The sequence below is a fragment of the Odontesthes bonariensis genome, chromosome 6 (assembly GCF_027942865.1).
Source record: "Odontesthes bonariensis isolate fOdoBon6 chromosome 6, fOdoBon6.hap1, whole genome shotgun sequence".
Classification (NCBI taxonomy): Eukaryota; Metazoa; Chordata; class Actinopteri; order Atheriniformes; family Atherinopsidae; genus Odontesthes; species Odontesthes bonariensis.
In genome coordinates, this window is record NC_134511.1 from 18,882,226 (window position 1) to 18,900,843 (window position 18,618).

Sequence of the window (18,618 nt, forward strand, 5' to 3'; positions counted from 1 at the left end):
TTACAAGCACATGTATGAAGGCAATGCCGCAGGCATTTAAGTATATTTTTTATTGGAAAGTCTGTTCCCATAACAATAAGAAGGGAAATCTCTGTGTACTCAGGGATTTTAGGTCATTCGGGAACCATTCAGCTTTTAACTTTTACTGGGTTGCTAGATTGATTGTAAAAGTCATTTCTGTTCTTTGATAAAGTACTTTCACCTTTTAGTTTTATCTGTTACTCACCTTTAAGTGACTGGAGACATAGCTTTGGAGTCACAGCTGATTTGTTTCTTAGGTGAAGACATTCCCTGCATGTACATGTTTGGCAACATTTTCATGAATTCAGTACAGAGTGTGCTTCTTGACATTAAAACCCAAGGGCAAGTTTTTGAACTTTTAATGGAGTCATTTTTCATGGCACACCCTTAAAAGGCAGCATCCTAGACATGCTTTCAGAGTATCCCGGGATACATTATAAGTTAGTCAGACATGTGTAAAACATAACAGATACAAATGTGAAATGCTCCACCCCCCTCACCAAAAAAACACAACATAATGTCTTACTTATAATCCTCACTGTTAAGACTGGCAGTGGAGCCTTTAATTGATGTTGTACACAAACATGTGGAGAGACTACTTTGGAGGATCTTTGCCCTAGCAGCAGCAGCAGCATCTGTGTGTGCTGACTTTCCTACGTTAAGCAGGAAGAATGACCTTTAAGGGACACGAAAGAGGAGAAGAAGAGAGAAACAGCTGGGGCCTAGAGTCCACTCGTACTTCCCTTTCCCTTTGTTACTCTGGAAGTCCTGTCATTGTGTTTGCTAGTTTCTTTAAAAATAAAGCCTTGGCTTGGCTGGGGTTTGGGGATTTGCCCTGGCTGGCCTTAATTGTAAAGGGGAATGGGTGATAGGGGGCTTGATGATGTCTCCAGAGAGTGGTGGTATGCTGGTTATGTTTGATCATCTCTTGCACGTCACATCCTTTTGCGTTGTTTAACAAATTTAAAAAAAAAAGTTTTATTTCCCCGCACCACAGAAAACTTTCCATAAACAACTGTTGACATTTCCTACTCCCTTTGTTTGGACTCAGTTACTGCAATGTTGCTCCTAAAAATATTAGTTGTAGACTAAAGACTGGGAGGGCTTTGTGCTTCTGCAGACTGAGGAAATGTTTTCCTTGAAACTGTACTCCTTTTTTTATTCACGCAGGCTCACTATGTCACACGAATAAACACAGAGAGTGTCTGTCCAAAATTAACAGTTAAAGGATCGCACGCAGCATTTAATAATTTTTCCAGTCCCACCACAATGTTGCAAGCACAGACAACTGGATAGAATTGCACTGTAACATATCAATTGGGCTCTCTCTCAGAAGTGATTGTATTGCTTGGAGTGAACACAGCCTGCAGGGCAATTGGAGTTAAGTACCTTTGACAGCTTGTGTTTATACAAGGAAGGGATGAATAAATGTTAAGGGTGGCACAGGCGTGATCTGTTGTATTTGTCTTGCAATGGAACCAAAAAAGAGGCTTGCTTTAGCTTAGTCATGATAATTGCAATGAGCCTCCACCCTTCCCTGAATCATATGTACTTTATACACTTTCTTGCCAGTGAGAGAGTGAGTTAAATATTATAACAAGAGGAATTTAATCGTCGGGTCATGGCCCTGACAAGAACCCTGCTTGGTTCAACAGAACGTGTTTAGTGTTTTCCATCTCATCATCTCCAACCGTTCAAAACATATGGCCATCCTGCCTGCAGTTTTATCTCGTTAAAAGTGTTTGTTCAAAGCGGTTTTGTTAGGAGTCATGGTTTGTAGATGAAAGAGGATCTAAATGCAGACACAACATGGGAGGGAGAGGGTTGAAGGAACTAGAAACCTTCGCCACGAATAATTCAGTCAAAAACACAAAACTGGGCAGAGGAAGAAAAAAAAAAGAATGGAGTGACAATGAGGAAGCAATGCAATCCAAACAAAAGTTAAAACAGAGCGTAAATCACCACAGGAACGAAACCTTTTGTTTAGATAGGATCTGGCAAATAATAAGGAAAACTGGGAGGTAAATATATTGAGGGAAGTAATAATAAATAAACAACAGGTTATGTCCATCTACTGAAACCCAGGTGTGAAGAAAACAAGGCAGAGAGAAAAGTTAATAGGAATGAACTAAAGGAAACCATTCAGAGAGAAAAGCTAAGAGATGCAGAACACAACAAGACAAAAGACAAAAATACAAACAAAAACAAAACATAATCCAGAGGCTATGACATTAGGGTGCTCCATAGACCGTGTAAATGAGTTTCTGTCTGTGCGAATATTCTGAAGTGACATTTTCATAGTGACTTTGTGCCATATACTGTAAATAAACAAATTAGTGTCAGATTGGACACATTTTGCTGAAAGGGATATTTTGTTTATTTAGATGTAGATGGTGTGTGTTTGTTTGGAGAATCAGATGGTTTTCTGACAGGCAAGCTAAAGCTACTGAGAAAGGGGTCATCAGAAAGGTTTTATAGCAGTTCAAGCAAACACTGTTATTGTGGGTTTTCACACTGTGCCACTTATTCATCAGATAGTTACACAGAGTAGGTCCGCATAATGTGATCCTGTGGCAACACTGTGCTGGACACTGAACTGTTTTGAAGCACATTGTGATTCATGTTGCTACCCTGAAGTCCTATGTTTGACTGATCGCTATCGACAGATAAGAAACTGGCAACTCCTAAGTACTTCATGTAACCCCACTTGAAAATAATGAAAACAAATATCCACAAGCTGCATTTCAAAGCATTTCACTCGCTGATATACAGTGTATGTGTAAAGCAACTTTTTCATAATGGTGTATTTAAACTATAGTCAGTGCCAGTTAAAGAGCCTGGGGCTTTGGAGGGTGTGAGTGTCAGGGTCGGATGTTTGGACTTATTTCTTCGTTTTCATCTCTCAACTTGTTTTCCTTACTTCTGTTTAAATCTGAGATGTTCATTTTAGCTCACTTTACTTTTATTTTGAAACTGTTTTAAAACTCCTTTTGCATTAAGTTAGTGTTGCGTCCTGTCGTTTTGGCTCACGCCTGGTTTCACTTTTCTTATTACCACTTTTACTTTCAGATAGCTGTTACTCACCTCATTACCCAGTTTTCTTTGTTTATTGCCAGATCCTTACCTTAGCAACCCGTTTTGATCCTTGCTGCTGTTCACACTCGGTCATCCTCCTATTTAGGATTTTGTTCTTAATTTGATTACCTACAATTTAGTGCCATTGGTTTAGTTGTTTTTATGAGTTAATTATGGTTAATGTTTGTTCTTCACCTGCCTGCCCCATATGCATTCCAGCACTTGGGCCGTCACTTCACAACTGCAAACAGAGTTTCCGCTGTGCTTCATAAAGATTGCTTTGAATGACTTTTTTCAGAATTAACGTCATGGAATCTTGTAACCCACTTGTACTTAAGTGGTCACTATAATTATGTTATTGACTTATTGTTGGCTATACAGAAATTACATGAATAATACGTAGCTGTGTTTTTGCAAAATGAACAGATGGTAAATATGTTGGGGTATGTATTGTGGTCGTTTCTGTATTGTCTGCATCTGTTCTTTTCCTTCTCCCTCACTGTTTTTGGTTTTCAGTGTTTGAGGCTGATGTTTGGTTGATGGTCCCTGATGTCCCCTCAGTGAACAGCAGCATGTGGCAAAATTGAAATCACAATAGCAAGCAATTCCAGGGACTTTGTAGTCGTTTCGGCCCATCATGCACTTCTCAATTTTTGTAACCTGGTGCGCTCAAAGTATACTGTAAAAGCCACAGTTTTAATACGTTCAGGCACTTTGAGTTACTCAACCAGACTAGAAAAGTATCACATAAATGCAGCCCATTTAAAACAGTTGTGTAAGGGAGAAAGAAGAGTCCTGAAAAAGAAGTTCAAACCAATCTCTGTCTGCATGGACGTAAAAGTTTATTTTTTTCCCTTTTGGACAGAAGTAACAATTTTCTGATAATGCCCTCCACTTCTCACAGCTAAAAGGTGTTCTGGTAGGGTGGTTCAGATATTGGAGTTTGGGGCTATGTAACAATGACAGCCATAAAAGAGATGAGTCAGTTTTTCTGATCTGTCCACTAGATATTTATATTCCTGGCAATGTGACTAAGTCAGATAACGTTTAAGACTTCCCAGGGTATCTTTCTTTCTTTCCTTGTTTTCTTGCTTTCATGATTTCCTGTTGTGTTGCTGCAGACTTGGGTCAGGAGTGAGGGCAACAGTAAATTGCCTCTGGTCATTGGAATTATTAATTTCCTATGATGTTACATCACAGGGAATGCCTTTTGTCACATAATGCCACACTATCATCTCGTACTTCGTGTTCTAATCATGTGAATATTGTTGCATAAAAGTGAGAAATGATTGTCTCGGCATGGCTTTTTCAGTTCACTGCAACATGTTATTCAGTGTGCTGAGCTTTTCAACGCTGGTATAATTGGTTCACTCATTGCCTGCATGTCTGAATGCTCCAGGACACGTTTTCACGAGTTTAAACATACTTAACATTTGTGCTCTGTATTAGAGAAATGCATTTGCCAGTTGACACATAAGAATTTTTTGGATGTAGATGACATAACTACATGTCTACAGCGTTTGGAAGTGCTTTAAAAGAGCAAAAGAGAGAGATGACTCTTGATATGAAGTGACACACTAAAAGCTTCTCTGGTGTTACTTCTTGGCACTGAGAGAGGAGAACTGTTACTCCCCAGTTGTTGCATATCTTGTGAGTGGCTCATTGGGTCACAGCTCATAAAGGCCACACCAAAATAAAATGAGACAATACAACATTTACCATCAGAATGATTGGCTTGGATTCCTTCCTTTTGAGAAAATACAGGAATGTCTCTACAGACTTGCACAATATTGCATCCCAATAATAGCTCATCATTCTTACAAAAATAACATATCATGTAACATATTCTGCATCACCAGATAATCAAAAGTAACTATGCCAACAAAATGGACTGTTGTGCAGAATGAGGGTTATTTTTTTAGCGGTTCGTCCTTTTTCATGGTATAAGCTCGAAGCGGTACAAGTGCTGTCTTTAGTAAAGTGTCACTCTGTATTTTTTTTTTTTTCCATTCCCTGTTGCTTTTTTCTTACCATAGTGGGTGGAAGAGTGTTCAGTAAAGTCTCAGGGTTTAGTCCCATGTGACCATCTAGGGATGTTAGCTCACAAGCCTCAGGCATGCCTAAATTAATCTCAAGCCTCATAACATGTTCATGTGTAGGATAAGGATAGGTTTGCACTCAGCCCTGTTTAATAAATCAGTTGTACAAAAGGTCATTTTTAACAGGGCTTTGAACAATTTGAATTGTACCAGATATAATTTAATGGAGATTATTAGATGCATTATTCCATAATGCGACTCTGTGATGGCGTTGGAGATGTGTCTACATTTATGGGTTTTGATTTTGAGTCTAAATCATCGAATGGATACTACTATCATGCTCAGTGCTATTAAATAGGAGGCATTTTTCTTTCTTGATAACCAAGTCAGTTATCATTTCTGCTGGAAAATATGTGTTTTTTTATGGTCGTTAGTTCCCTGTGTTTTATTTCTATGCTGTTTCAGACAGGCAGATCAGGTCATCTCACTTAGGACATCCCTCAGTGGCTGTGTATTCCTGTCACTGGAAATGTTTTTATAAAAATAAGACTACAGATGTGTAATCAGTTTCCTGGCTCTCCTCATATTTAATCTGAGGCCAAACTAAGTCTCAGAGGCTGGGTTGTTCTTTACATAACATGACAAGAAATCTTAAAGGACAAATCATCTGAGAGCAACAGAATTTTGGCAGTCCTTGCCTCAGCTTATTAGTTTGTCTGCTTTGCTTACCTTAATCTAGAGTAACCTTCACATAGTGTGCTCTGGGGATGGTGCTCCTGCATTGGAAAAAAAACAAACACTTGTCACAACACATGCATCATCTCTGTGAACCATGTGTTTAAGGACAGTTATGCTGAGTTGATTTCCTTTTGGTGAAATTTGCAAGTTTGATTTTAAGCGTCACTATTAGCTGTTTATACTCGGGGTTGTAAAGCAGGCTTTGAAAGCAACATTGTGACCGCATGAGGTCCTGTTTAGACAGTTAAAAATCAAAAGATACATTACCACACTCCTTTGCCCTTGCTATGTGTGTAGGCAGAAGACAGCAACTGGTCTTTGAAGTGACAAGTGTGGAAAAAAGGTCTGAGCAAAAAAAAACAAAAAAAAGAAACACAAACAAAAGAAACCCTGACAAACTACAGCGATCAGGACCACCATAAATACCACGAATACAAAGTGGATGAAGGGTGTAAAGTGAATTTCAACCAGTCAAATTAGTGAGAATTTATGATATCTGTAGCTGACGAGTAATTGGCCAGTAAGAAAGAAAATGAGCAAACTAGTATAACTCCCACAATGGTGTGGTAGCAAATACATTCATGTGATTCCGTGCGAAGCTGAGAGTGTGTGAGTGAGATGAGAAAATCTCTCTGAACTCTCTGAAGACAAAATAATGTTGTCATTTCAAATATTCATCATTATATAGCCAGTGTTTTACAAGAGGCATGTTAGACCCTGGACAAGTCGGCAGTCTATCGAAGAACCAGCAGAGATACTTACAAGACACAGAGACTCAGACTTGCTCCAAAGGTACAGATAACATCGATGACTTAGAGTAAATGTAAACACTGAATGTTTCGATTATACGGCAAAGGTATTTTACAAGATACCACTTTAAAAAAAATCAAAATTACAACAATATGATCAGGCATAGGGTGAGCTTAAAGTTTCTTACAAATCCTCCATAATCCCTTATGATCTTGGTTATGGTAATTTGAATTTACAATAACTCTAGATAAGTGACACAAGGGGAACGTCTGAAATACAACAACCTGCCTCAGACAGTATTTTAGTATAACCGGAAAAGAATGATATTTGAAATACATTTTTACCTCCTCTTAATCAAATCTGCAAATTAGACAGTAATCAGCAGTCTTGATAAACAGCCTAATGTCTTTGTTTTGTTTTTTCCAAAGGATTATGTTTTCTCTCATTTTAGTCAGCTTTTTTCTGACTTGCTGTTTTATTTTAAAACCAATTGTCCCTGTGGATCTCCATTGCTTTTGCTCCCTGCGTTTGCTCCACACCTGCTTTGTGTTTAGCTGATTACCACACTGCTCTGTCCTGCCACCCACACCTGGCTGTAATCAGTCATTACTCACACTGTGTATATATATATGTTTCTTTCTACCTGTTCTTATCTACCAGACTGGATGTTTATACCTCGTCTTGTTTCTGTTTTTTGCATGCATTCAGCCAAAAGTATTGGCAAGGAAGCTTAAAGAGGACAGTATGTCATAATATCAAAGCTATGGCCTTCACATACCATTTAACTCTGTCCTAAGATGAATACACTCTTTCTAGTACGTTGCTGGCAGATGATATACATTTTTAAATACTTTTGTCAACTTTGGTGTTAGCGTGACTTGTACTTGTTCCAAGCTAACCACCTTCCAAGCTAACATGACTGACAGCCTTCCCACTGTTGCCAAAAATGATGAAGTTGACATAAATCCTGTCTCAAATAGCCTACTGGAAAAGTTGTTACACAATTTAAGAGTAACAGAGCATTATACAAGCATATGTAATGTATGTACAGTATGTTACACTATAACAACTAAAGATGGCCTATAAAGCACTTGTTAAAACAGAAAATAAGAGCCACAAGAAAGGAAAACTTGACTAAAAAGTAGAAAGTACTGTTGCCCGTTTTTAAAGACAGTAGTTAACGGCCTCATAGTATAGGTCAGATTAGAAAAAAAGAATCGAAAAATGACAAGTCTATTGTGGCAACATAAAAGCTAACACCCATGGGGGGTCATTAAGGGGCTTAAACAAAGCTTATATGCTCGATGTCAGATCTAACGGTGTTTAGTTGAACTGCTGTGGAGCTGGAGCTATTAAAGGCTGCACTAGCAGCGGAGCCGGAAGCTGAAATCAAAACATAATCCCTAAAATAGACAAGATGAGGCTCTTGTATTACTAAGGAAACACATTTAGCCTTTTTTAAAAAGTAAGTTATATTATATATATTAGTAGTTGAAATAATGTGAATCCGACACTTTGAACGACTGGGTTCTCTGCAATGCTGTGAGCAATTATATGGATGAAATTCTGTTTGAAAAATATCTGTTGGTTGGGGGATGGTGGTGGTGGTGGGGGTGGTGGGTGGGGTGGCGGGCAACCCTGACACAGCGGACATTCACAGGAGCTGAAGCTATTGTGCCAAGGGAAAAATCATGTCAGGCCTAAAGTGTAAATGTTTTAATGTGCTTGGACACGGTGTAAGGCTTTTTTCCCCTCTGCAGGTGTGAATGTAGCAAATCCCCCCAAAATAAGTCACTGCAATGCTAACTTTACAGCCAAACATTTAAAGGTAAATTCAGCATCGTTCTGATTTCTAGTATGACTGAAATTTATTTTGATGAAAAAACTTTCAGGTCAAGTTTGATGAATCCAATTATCAGATACAATAGGTGACTATACATTTACAAAGGCCCATGTCGAGGAACCCACAACTGGTTACACTGCCAGTTATTCTCAAACCAGCTTGATCATAACATGGGCAGAACTTGTCAGGATTGGGCTTGTGACCTTGATGATACACAGCACTACTGTGTTCAGTCAGCCATCAGTGTGCATATTGAATAACAAATTATGAGAGATGCAGGCTGAGATTCAGCTCACCACTGTGTGCCTGCTGTTTCCTGCTGGACTGTATGGATAGGAGTGACTCATCACCATCTCTGCAGGGTCTAGTAATGCCTCGGGTGAGTAATGTCATAAGGCTGGAGTGCCATGTGTGTCAGAGAGAAAAAAAATAGTAGACAGTGCCCTATGTGAGAAAGGGTTTCACAAATTAGGATGTAGTTTTCTATTAGCAGAACATGCATTATGATAGATAGATAGATACATAGATGGATAGAACTTGATTGTCTGTCCCAAATGGTGACAGATATTCACATTTAAAACACAAAATATACAAAAGGAGGGACACAGAAATAGCAACAGATAAGTCTATCTCATATTGTTCAGGGTGATTATGGCAGAGGGAATTAAAGATTTTTTTTAGATGTTTTCAGGGCCACTGGGACTTTATAGCATCTGCCTGATGGTAGCAGCTGAAAGGAGAGGTAGAGTGCGTGGGAGGGGTGCTCGATAATCAGGGTGACCTTCCTGGTCACCGAGTGGCAGTACAGTTCAGACACAGGTGTTTGGGGTGAGGTGATTATTTTACTGGCCTGATTCATCACGTGTGAGAGTTTTGCTTTATGTTTGATGGTGAGGTGGCTATACCAGGAGGAAAACGTTGAAGGTGAGAATGGATTTGATCAGCGATTTGTAGACCACAATGTGGTAGTTTTTAAAACATTTTTTTTTTTGTAGCTCTGTAGGAGCCCCTGCTGGGCAATTGAAGCAAAGCAGTACATAGTTTTCTCCATCATCAGTCAGGCTAAAGTGAATCTATAGAGCATGTTTAAATACTGTAAGATTTACAATTTATCCAGGTGCAACTCATATTTACTGTTAATCTATGTTTGACTGACTGTAGTTTGGCTCCCTATATGGGTTTTAGCTTCTGCTGACTGAAAAACAAAATAGTGTTTCACTGCAGGAGAAATACAACACTTTCTTTGGTTTAACTAGTCAACTGCGAGCTCTAAACTGGCACTGACAAAGCCACCCTTGATTATCAAACAGCTGTAGGTAGAAATGATTCATGCTGAATACAGTTTTAGAGGCCACAGAAAAAGTCTTTTCACCCCAGTTATCCTCTAAGTTGCCTTTTAGAACTTATCATTGAAAAGGTCATTCATTCTTACATGACAGACTTCAGTTTAAAATCATTATGAGGACAAAATTGTATTATAATAGAATTAAAAGAGGATTTTGATCAGTTTTTCAGTATATGACAATATAATAGACTATTTATGCAAGATATTTTTTGCCACTTGAGGGCAGCAAAGCAAACTGTAAACTGGCACATGTCACCTTGGAACTGTGCATTATGGTGACTTGCTTGCTGGGTAATAAGGATGCATGGGCAAAAATACCTTCAGTGATCAACACCGCAGTATATTTCAACTGCAACTATCTACTAATAAAAGCAAAAGGAAATGTCTTAAAACAACATTGAACAGTCACTCATTTAGAGAAAACGGAGCACCAATGATCTCAGTGAGTTGAGATCATTCAGATGAATAGATAACGTACACCATGAGTTATTTCTTTTTTTTAGCTGCCAAACAGTCCATTATGTTCACAAGCCAACTGTGTTTATCACCTGCCTGGTAATATTTAGGCAGTGTACAGGGGGTTTACCGATGCATATTTACTGAATAAAGCAGCCTTCAAAGGCTTATAGTGAGACTAAGAGGTGTGAGTAAACCAAGGTGGGAAATTAACTTGAAATGTGAGCTTCTACCAGCCAAAGGCAGATAAATGTTCAAATTCACCAGTCAGTCCACGTTAAATGAATCTTAATTCATATTTTATGAACCTTATAGTGTACTTTCAAATTCTGCCAGGATTTGATCTGTAGTGATGGGGAATTTTTCATGCTGGTCTGAACCAAATGGCAAAGTTATGACTGTAATCCTTGAATACTTTTGAAAGGTTTTTTCAAAGAACATTATGTCATTACCTATTGTAATTCTAAATAATAGCTTTCTATCATTTTTTTAAAATATATAATAAGTATCTTACTATGATATTAATTTAGTTTAACGGGGTAATAAACAATGTTTGAACTTCTATTAAGCTGATTGAATTGTAGTTTTATTAAGAAATGTTCACGTGTCTGCTCAAACGCTTAGTCGTATTTCCTGGCTATTTGTTCCAGTCGCTTTAAACTCACAACTGCTTGATCTTACACTTACTCATACCAGTGGTGTCTTTCAAGAAACATTCCATGCCCATTAAACGTACTCCTCAGTAAAACCCAGACTTTACCCAGACTTTCGAAGGCTCCCTTCAGAGCCATATTACATCTCGGTTTTCACATGACGGTTTTAGTATTTCTAATGAGTATTCCTAATGTTTACCCAACTTCAGATGCAAAATGCTGTCGAGGGAAGGACTCTTTGATCGGGGTGATTCAGTGAAAAGGTTAGCGCTTTATTGGAAACTTTAAGTTGATTTAAGTTGATTTAAGTGGCTCAAAGAGGTGGCCAGGAATTTAAATGGAAGTCTGAAAGCAACTGTGGCTGCATGGTGTTCGTCCACATTGAGTAATTTAACCCTCTTATTTTCAGTGCTACTAGAAAATGTGTTAGTCATGATGCTAACATTGAGATAAAGGAGCTCCTTGAAGGTTATTTGTGTGTGCGTGTATATATATATATATATATGTATATACAGTACATATATATGATGGATTATATTTATGGAAAATAAGTCATATCATATAAACATGCATTTCAGTTTTTTTTTTTTATTTCTTTAAACAGTGACGCATCACTTATTTCACAACACAAAAAGAAAAACAAACGTGTGACTCATACTTGGATCTGCTAGAAAATGGGTTGAATATAAGACAATTATTTTCAAGGAGCTTGAGGTGTGAGAGCTAATTTACATTTCAAGTAAATGTTATTGTATTTTCAGCCCTGGCCGGCTTGCTGTGAAATGGTTTTGAGCTGCTACAAAGGGCTCATCATTGTCAACAGAGTGCTACAGGAATAAATGCAATGAAAATTGAGCTGCTGCGCCAGATGTTGCTATATTGCAGCCACTGTCAGTGTGTCGATAATTGACAGTAAATTGGTGCTTCTTCAAGCACTGCGAGGATCAAGTGAATGATTTTGAATAATTGAATAAGATGCATCATAATTCCTTCTGAAATAAGGAGTCTGTATGAAGTGACAGCAAAAATCTATTACACGCAGCTTTGTTTCAAGGGCGTATGTGTACAAGTGAACGTTGGCTTGTCTTTGACTTTTGACACAGGAGTGTGTGTGAGTGTGATTGTACTACAGGAGTTGATAGCCCTGCACTGGCTGTTGATATAGGTGTTGAATGGATGGCTGTGACAGTTACTGGTAACATATGCCTGATTTGCAGAAAAGACATGACTTGGTAGACCAAACAAAGCCATAATAATGCTGTTACAAGAAGTGTTTCCCCACCTTAGTTTCCACGTCTTACTATCATGCTTAGTAATCACAGCACCACTTGGAGGAGCCACTGCAATGCTTCAGCTTGTGTTTTTAGCCAGTGGGAAGGGAGACTGCTGCTTCCTCTCTTTACTATTAATTCATTCATACATGCAAAAGCACATCTTACTTCAGAGGAGGTTCCACAGTGGTCTTAAAGCTGTCATTAGTGACCAAAATAAAATCTGTAAATTAGTAGGATGATGATTTGCGTGGTGCCATCTTTAAATGGGTGAGGGGCCCCTGAGGGGGTAAAAATCAACCTCAGTCAGTAGCTTAGAAACCAGACTTATAAATGGATGGTACATGGGGAGCTTCGCTGTGTCACTGCCAATTTACTCTGAAAACACTGTGATGTAGCATATAATGGGTTGCAATTTATTCTAATTTGCAGAATCTTAGATGGAGCTTGCCAACAGCTTTGATTGATGTGCTTTCTGATTTCCCCTGTCATAATCTGTGTCTTATTGTGTTTTTTCTGTGTTGTCTTAGTCGTGTTCACTTCCCCACTTCCTCAGTCTCTCTTCAGTCCGGTCATCAGCTCCACTCCCTTCACCTGTGTTATTTCCCTCAGCTGTCTTCACTCACCAGTCAACCTCTTCTGTATTTAAACTCCTGGTTCCATTCAATCTGTTTTCTTCAGGTTGTCCTCCTGAGTTGTCGTTGCTGTCTGTTTTTTTTTCTTTTTTTTTTTCCCTCAGTTCTGTATTATTCCTGGCTTTCCTAGTTTGATCTATTTTTTTGGTTTTGTTTTCTTGTGTTCTTTCTTTGCAAATGGTTATCTGGCTTTGCCGCGCCATTGTTTAAAATAAAAGGTTTTCTTTTCATTTTACCTCCTGGCTCTCAAGCTGTGTCTGCACCTGGGTCCTACTTCCTCGCCACCTCCTACACGTGACAGCCCCATTTCAGTATCTACCATTCAAGCTTGATTATTAATGTCAGTAACGTATAATCATCCAGTGGCTTGTCTCTAGAAAGTAAGCTTGACAAATTAAACAAAGTCTTATTCATTAATGTAGTCTATGCTGATGGAGACTAAAGAGAATAAAAGTGACTGGCTATTCAAAAAAAGCCAGAGCGCCTGCTCATCTCAGCTGATTGAATTGCTACAATAAAAGACTGAAATACTTTTTGAGTGATTATTCAATAAGCAGCTGGGGGATCTCAACAGGAGAAAAGAGATGTTTCACACAGAAGCTGAAATTTAGAGCATATTAGACAGCCACAACCTTCTACTGCTGGGTAAAAAGAAGTCATAGCTCAGCTAATTTTCTCTCTGTCACCTAATGCGATTACACTGGATAAACTCTCATCGCTCTCCTGAAAATGGCAGGAAGTTCATTGAAAAAGCCATCAGAGGATGTGTGAAAGGAACACAGTAGATGATGAGGGCAGTTTTCATTTCTAGCTCTGTGGTGGGGGGACTGCTGGGAGGTCTAACTGTGCCTTGTGTCTACATTCTTGGTCAGATATTATGGCATTTCAAGTGTATGAATCGTTTTTTCTTCAGAAAATATATGCAAATCAAGCATTTACTAAGATATTTGGTTGCAATACTTTAGCAACAGTAACATTATCTAAATGATTCTGCCATATTTCCATTGCAGTTAAAAATTGGCTCTCAAAACGATGGTCAGTTTGAAACAGCTCGTCTTTTCCTGTTTATTCATGCTTTTCTGCTGTTTGATGTGAGCTCTAGGATGTCATCCTGCTGAAAAACACAAGACCTTCACCCCATAGCTTATTTTCCGATATTCTGACATGCTTTTAAAAAAGAAATGTTTTGATTACCCTCCTATATTTATTTGATATCTTTAACATTATGTGCCCCTGGTATGAGAGGCTGCAAAGAAGCCCCACTGCATGATAAAAAAAAACAGTTTCACTGTAGGTAGGGTGTTCTATTCCTATGGGCTTCATTTTCTGGCATGTAAGTAAAATGATGCACTGCATTTAAAAAAAGAGCTATTGTGGTTTGTTCTCGCCAGACAATACTTAACCCAGTCTCATGGCAGGACACGGGATATTTAAAAAATCAACCGGTTTCTGTCTACAAACATGATTTTCCCATTTTCTTTCCATAATACTTTGCACCAAAGTAACTCCAGAAATAATAAAAAAAAATCTGCATTTCGAGATAGCTTGTGGCGAAGGATGACCCTACTTACATGACTTTCTTCTTCTTCTTCTGTTTATTGGCGGGTTACAGCATTTAGTGTGTATACCGCCACCTACTGTACAGGAGTGAGTAAAGGAACTGGCCAGACTATATCACTTTTCATAATGAAGTGTAGATACATAATAGCTAAAATAAGAAAATAAATATCTAAAGCAAATAAACAAAATCAAAAAAAAAAAAAAAAAAAAAAAGGTAGCCTATATTAAATTATTTTAATTAAACCTGTTATCTTTAGGTAATGTATAAGAGCCTTAATTCTATTTCTCTGCATTCCTTGTTCCTCCAGTATGTTATGGATTCCTGATTCTTTTTCTTTTTCAAGCCATTCCTTTCTGCAATCATTATACTTTGTACAATGAAATAAAACATGATCTACATCTTCTTTAACCTTACAGTCAACACAATGGCCATCACTTTTCCCTATTATTTGTATTGTTGCGTTAAGGCCTGTGTGCCCTAGTCTCAGTCTAGTATACACTACCTCTTCTCTTCTGTTCACACCCACTGCTGTAACCCTTTTCCCCCCAACATGACTCTGAACTTTAAAATATTGTCTTCCATTGATATCAGCATCCCATTCTTCCTGCCATCTTTCCATAGTCTTCTCTTTAATTATTGTTTTAACTTCCCCTTTCCCCAATGGAAAATGAATAGCTATGTGATCTTGTTTAAGAGATTTTTTGGCTATTTTGTCAGCTACTTCGTTACCTTTAATCCCAATATGTGCTGGAACCCAACATAACTGGACTACAATTCCAAAGTTTCTAAGGTGTGCTAACAGATGTCTCATTTCTATAACCAGGTCTTCTCTTATTGAATTTCCTGACACAAGGCTTTGTAAGACTGCCATTGAATCAGTGCATAAGACTGTCTTAAGGGGTTTAACTTCCTCAATCCACCTCAAAGCAGTTATTATTCCTGTCATTTCAACTGAGTATACTGATAATAAATTACTCAATCTGTATCCATATGTTTGGTTGAATTCTTGTATATATATTCCTATGCCACAGTGTCCATTTTGAATATCTTTTGATCCATCTGTGTAAATGTGTATGTATGAACGTTTTCGCTGTAAACATGGAAACGAAACGACCTCGTTTTCAAACTTTCCCACTCTGGAACCCATTCTCAAAAACTATCGTTTTGGGGTAGTGGGAACGCCGGCTCCGTGTGGCCGCGACAGCGAAACTATAAGAAAAAGTATCGTTTACAGTGAAAAACGTTTTCGTGTAGCCGCAGCCTGACCTGCAGTATCATCAATGTCCCATCCAAATCCCTTTGTTTTCTTGAGATACTCCCAGCAATCATGAAGCACTGTTGTTGCCGGATTGTTAACACTTCCCTGCAGTCTAACCCAATATGTTAAGGCGAGTTTTTTAAATCTTAAACTGAGTGGGGTTTCCTCTGCTTCCACCAGCAGCGCACTTGTAGGAGTTGTTTTCATAGCTCCTATAGCTATTCTCAGGGCCTTAAATTGTATTCTGTCCAGTTTTAGGAGGGATGTTTTACAAGCTGAACTATATACTATACAGCCATAGTCAATAGTAGATCTTATCAGGGATTTGTAAATATTCAACATAGATTGTCTATCTGCTCCCCAACTAAGACCAGAGACCATCCTCATTACATTTAACACCTTTTTGCATTTTGTTTCTATATACTCAATGTGATGTTTCCATGTAAGTTTACTATGAAACCATATTCCTAAGTATTTAAATGTCTCTCCTCTTTCAAGTGGTTGCTTGTATAGTATTACTTTATGATTTCCTGAAACTTTCTTTCTTGTAAAATATACGATTTGTGATTTTTGAACAGAGAATTTAAAACCCCAATCCACTCCCCATTGCTCTAGAGTGTTTATATCCTTCTGAATTTTACCTGTAATATATGAAATATTACGCCCCCTTCTCCAAATGACAGCATCATCCGCATATAGTAACCCTTCATTCATCTCTCCCAGTTTTTCAAAGATATCATTAATCATTATGTTAAATAAAATTGGGCTGATTACACTTCCTTGGGGTATTCCATTTTCCACTATGAATTCCTTTGATATTGCTTCTCCTACACTAACCCTCAAGGTATGCTGGGAAAGAAAGTCCAGTATGTAGTTATACATTCTTCCTTTGATACCTATTTTCCTCAATTTGATTAACAAACCTTCCCTCCACATAGTATCATAAGCTTTCTCGATATCTAGAAATACAGCTACCATAACCTCTTTCATAACTAAAGTTTTTTCAATTTCATTAGTTAGTTTAACTAGTGCATCAGTTGTTGATTTCTGTTTCCTAAAACCAGTTTGATACTTATGGAGTGGGCATTTATATTCTAAATAATAATTCAGTCGCGACACAATCATTTTTTCCATCAGTTTCCCTAAATGTGAGGTAAGAGCTATAGGTCTGTAGTTACTTGGATTACTTGCATCTTTTCCAGGTTTAGGAAATGGGAGGATTATTGAGCTCTTCCATGCGTTTGGCAATTTGCCCTTGTCCCAAACTTTGTTAACCAGTTTGAGAATGAGTCCTAGAACTTCCTCAGGTAATTGCTTGAACATAGCATAGCATAGATAATCATTTCCTGGGGCAGAATATGCAGTGTTATTTAATGCCATTTTTAATTCTGATATACTAAAATCATTGTCCAGTATAGACACATCTGTTTCCCTAGCCTCCAGAATTTCCTTATTAATTTCCAAGATTTCTTCTTTCCTTATCTTAAATCGCTCTTCTAAGTGGCTACCTTTATGAATGTCTGCAACTGTTTTACCTAATAAATTGGCTTTATCTATGTCTGATATGGATTGACTTCCTCCTTCAATTAAAACTGGGATTTGTGAAGGCTTGTATCTTCCTGTCATCTTTTTAATCATCATCCATACTTGTGTCAGTGTTGTTTCCCTTCCTATCGTTGTGCAAAAATGTCTCCAAGATTCTCTTTTTGCCTTTTTAATAGTTTTCCTAGCTATGGCCCTTTTCCTTTGATAATCTAAAAGGGTATCCATTGTTAATGTTTTGCGCAGTCTCTTGAAAGCTTTATTTCGATCCTTAACCACTTTAGTACACTCATCATCCCACCAAGGAACATTTGTTTGATTCTTTTTACCCTCACTAATTGCAATGCTTTGTCTTGCTGCAGAATAGATAATAGAACTTACAGTGTTATTCATGTCATTAATATTTTGGTCTAGTTCTGGTATATCATGTTTTCACAAATTTCCTGAAATTCCTCCCATTTAGCTTTTCTAAAAACCCATTTATGATGTATGTAGTAGGGTTGAATCTTAAATACCATATCAATTTTACACCAAATTGGGAAATGATCACTTCCAATGTTTGTCTTTTGGTAAATTTCCCACTCACATCTACTGGCTAATCTTCTATCAACTAAAGTTAGATCGATACAAGAAGTTTCATTCTTATGCACATTGATTCTAGTTCCAGACCCATTATTTAAACAAACTAACACTCTATCATTGATCATTTCATCAACCACCGTGCCTTTCAAATCGGTATGCTTGCTACCCCATAGGCTATTGTGAGCATTGAAGTCTCCACACCAAATTTCTTTATGAGTTTTCTTTACAATACCCTTTAGAATGTCAATTGATAGGGCTTTACATGGATTGTAATAATTAATAATATTATATGCTTTTTTGGTCCCATTAAATATTTCTGTTACTATACACTCATGTTCATTACCTATGTCAACTCGCCTGTAAGGAATCCCTTCTTTAATGAATGTCATACATCCTCCTATCTTTTCCTCTATCAAATCTGACACCATTTTATCCTTTTATGATAAAATCTAAGTGTGGTTTCAACCAGGTCTCTTGGACACAAATTATTTCTGGTTTCTCTTTTATATTCTGAATATACCTTTTAAATTCTTGGCCATTAGCTATTAAGCTCCTTGCATTCCACTGGAGAATAAAAAGCACCATAAATCGTTCAATTATTTTGAGACTTTTCATATTTCTGGTTTATCATTTCATGAATCTCATCCGCTTTAATACTAGATCCCAGACAATCATTGGCAATATCTACTATTGACTTTATCCTGTCGCTTTTCTTAGTAAATTGCAGAGTTCTGTTCATCACTGTGCAAATGAATGCAATGAATTCATTTTTCTTCACTAGTAATGTTTCCTTTGATATTTTTGCTTTGCATTCTCAGACTACTGGAGTAGGACTATACCTGTTGGAAT

General features: G+C 37.8%; 1 protein-coding gene across 1 annotated transcript in view; it reads left to right on the plus strand.

Moving 5' to 3' along the window:
- pde4d (phosphodiesterase 4D, cAMP-specific) overlaps positions 1-18,618 on the plus strand; it is a 213,732-nt gene that overhangs the window by 2,357 nt on the left and 192,757 nt on the right. The gene's annotated exons all lie outside the window — the stretch shown is intronic.